The sequence below is a fragment of the Thunnus thynnus genome, chromosome 2, assembly GCF_963924715.1.
Source record: "Thunnus thynnus chromosome 2, fThuThy2.1, whole genome shotgun sequence".
Classification (NCBI taxonomy): Eukaryota; Metazoa; Chordata; class Actinopteri; order Scombriformes; family Scombridae; genus Thunnus; species Thunnus thynnus.
This window is the reverse complement of record NC_089518.1, coordinates 11,036,694-11,039,928: the sequence shown is the minus strand read 5'-3', so window position 1 is coordinate 11,039,928 and position 3,235 is coordinate 11,036,694.

Below are 3,235 nucleotides of genomic sequence, written 5' to 3'. Positions count from 1 at the left end.
GGATCAGAATATAGTCTTTAAACTGCATTATGCCCATTAGTGTTTGGAATATAACATCGCCTGGATAATAACAAAGTTTCTAATAAGAAGTCAGTGCCTGACATGCAATCATGTTCTACCTGCAAAGGCAAAACATGCTGTGAAATGACTGATGTTTTGACATATGTATACCTGTTATAACGATTGACACATACCATTTACTAGCATATTTTTGTCTGAGAATATAACACCTCCCCACCACTCAATATGTCAAGAGATGTAGATCAGAGGTGTAGATGACTTTGCAGACAAGGACATGTCAGTGTTAAGGAGCACCCGAAGTCTAAACGAAAAGGTGCAAGATTTGTTTAGCCACAAACAGGAAATCAGGGTTTCCATCAACACTGTTCAGGCCTGTCCTATCTTGTCTGCTAAAAAGTTTACAAGGTGGAGTCTCCCAACACTGAGTTCTTTATGTTATTCAATTCAGATGATCAGAGAATGCATCACTACTTGTAGATTTTGCTCTAATTATTGTCAACACCAGTATTAAATCAACAAACTATCACTATTTGGTGGCACAAGGTACAAAATGGGACACCAAGGGACTTTTACATATATCATAGACTATTGTGGGACAGAAGAGCTCTTTGCTCTCACACACATAATTCTAATGATAATCAGTGAACGTATTCATGCACCCTGTTGCTACCGATGGGCATTGCAGTTAAAAATTTCTGGATCATGTCTATGTCATGTGAGTTCGGCAGCTGAGAGGGAGGCAGGCTTGTTCAAAGAGGTTTCCTAACTGTAAGCATTGTCTTTTTGAGAGGCGGTCTTGCTGTTGAGGGGTAATAGAGGTTTACAGCCTCCATATTTCAAAACCCCTGACCTCTGAGGGAACTCTACCACTGTTCAACCAAACCTTTTCCACCCATGTCATTCTTCATTTAGCATCTATCTATCTGTGGTTTTAAGTGAAATAACTGTAATAACTGTAATAACTATAACTAGTGATACCCTGACTGTCCATCTAGTGCCATCATCAGGTCCAGATTTAATTTGTTGCATACTTTGGTTTATGACCAAATACCTACAAGACTAATGACATTCCCGTCATCTTCAATTGTACTTTGTGTTTGGTGCTAATTAGCAAATGTAAGCATGCTAACATGCTAAACTAAGATGGCAAACATGGTGCACATAACCTGCTGAACATCCATTTGTTAGCATGATAACATTAGCATTTCACTTAAAGCACTGCTGTGTCTAAGTACAGCCTCACAGAACTGCTAGCATGACTGTAAACTCTTGTTTAGTTCACAGCTGTGTGCTTATAATATTGGAACAACATAGGGGTGATTATCCACTATTGCAGTTATTATAAGTTGCACTCTGTACGTCAAAGTAGTAGCCAAAATGTAGCTGTAACATGGGCAAATAACACATTCTCAGTCAGTATGTTTCACTACATCTGTTTAGTCATGCAGTCATATTTCTTATTGATTATAGATCCCAACAACCCATAATGGTAGACAGTAATGCAAAGGTTATTAGGCTGAAATTGGGCTTTCTTGAAAAACTGAACATTGGCCAGTGGTGTTGTCTGGCTCTGGCACAGCCAGGCCAAGCGTCCTTGTTGCCTCACCCTGCCTCTAAGACTGTTGATACTGATATTTAATGAGATATTAAATACTGATGGACTATCTGCGGCCTCATTCCAAAATACCACTATTGGTTCTCAAAGATTTTCATAGGTCCACTGTCTCCATTGAAGATGATCAAGATGTTTGTAGTGAGTAGAAGCATCAGGAGATGTGCAGTAGGCGTAGCTGTGCTCCATAACAGCTCTTAACCAAGTGACCATCCATCCATCAGTACCCCCCGCCCCCACACCACACACAAACACATACAATCCCTCATCTGTACCCTCTGACCTCTGTATGGATTTAGCAGCTGAGTCCCTTATTGCGTGACAACCACATCCTCCATCTTCTCCTGCATTAACTGCTCTTGCAGCTCACTATTGTTCAATGAGAACATAGGCAGCACATGTAACTCCTGGGTATACAGAATATGCACTCTGAGGATTGTGGAGTATAACAACTATCCACTCTCACACAATTTTAAATGTACAATTTGACTAAATCTTTTCTGTGACCACGAAATATGTGTTTTACTCATGAGCCTACATTAACATAACCTGGCTGAATTTCTGTACTGTCTATAATCATACTGTAGTTACACCTCTTGAGGCAGGTGACTATTTGTTCTTGTGTGTAAAATTAATGAGGGCGGGCTGGGGAGTGCTATTGTCAGTATAGAGAGTGGGAAAGACCAGACCTTGACATCAAATTGCAGGTAAACCCCAGCACTCATGCTTTTCTGTCCATCTTCCTGCAACCAAAAGCAAATTTTAATCAGACCAGCTATAATGAGCTGCCCTTGCCTGTGTCCATGTGTAGCTAGTGTCCTTGTGTTTGAAATTGAAGCTGAGCAGGAGGAAGTTTCTGGGTCGGGGGAGACTTATTAAATGCGAGTAGGCAAGAGCAACAGACAGGACATGTTAATACAGTAAGGTTGAATGAAGAAATGAGTATGTCAGGATTATGATGTCCACTGAGGACTGGGGAAATCTGAAAGAGGAGGGAGGAAAGGTTTTATCTGAGGAGCAATGTGTTAGATACATAATCTTCATAATAAATTTTCCTCCAGATTCTGCATTAGTTTCAAGACACCTGCAGATATTTCTGACAACTCTCCCATTGAAATCAGAAGATAACAACATAGCAGAATATGTTTTATGTCAGATCATTTATTGACATCACTTTACTACCGGCCTGAAAGATATGCATCGTATGTCTTCTACTATCACTGTTATTATTTCTAGTACTACTGTACTAGTTAACACTCTTGCTATCTCAGTAACTTTCACTATCACTTGTACTACCACTACTATTCCAAGAATTAGTATTACAAGTATTAAACTTTTATTATAATGCTTACACCAGTACTACTATTATAAATACTGTTTATTTTTCTATTATTGCTTTGGCTGCGACTGCACTGCAGCACGTCCACTGCTACAAGTACTACTATTACTACTACTACCCTGGCCACCTGTAACGAAGCATGCTGAAGCCAAGCAGCCTCTCTCACTGTCCAGCTTACCACAAACACGCCTCTGCTCACACATAAACACACACACTCACACACATTCATACACACACGTGGCGTCTGACGTCAGCAGAGGGGA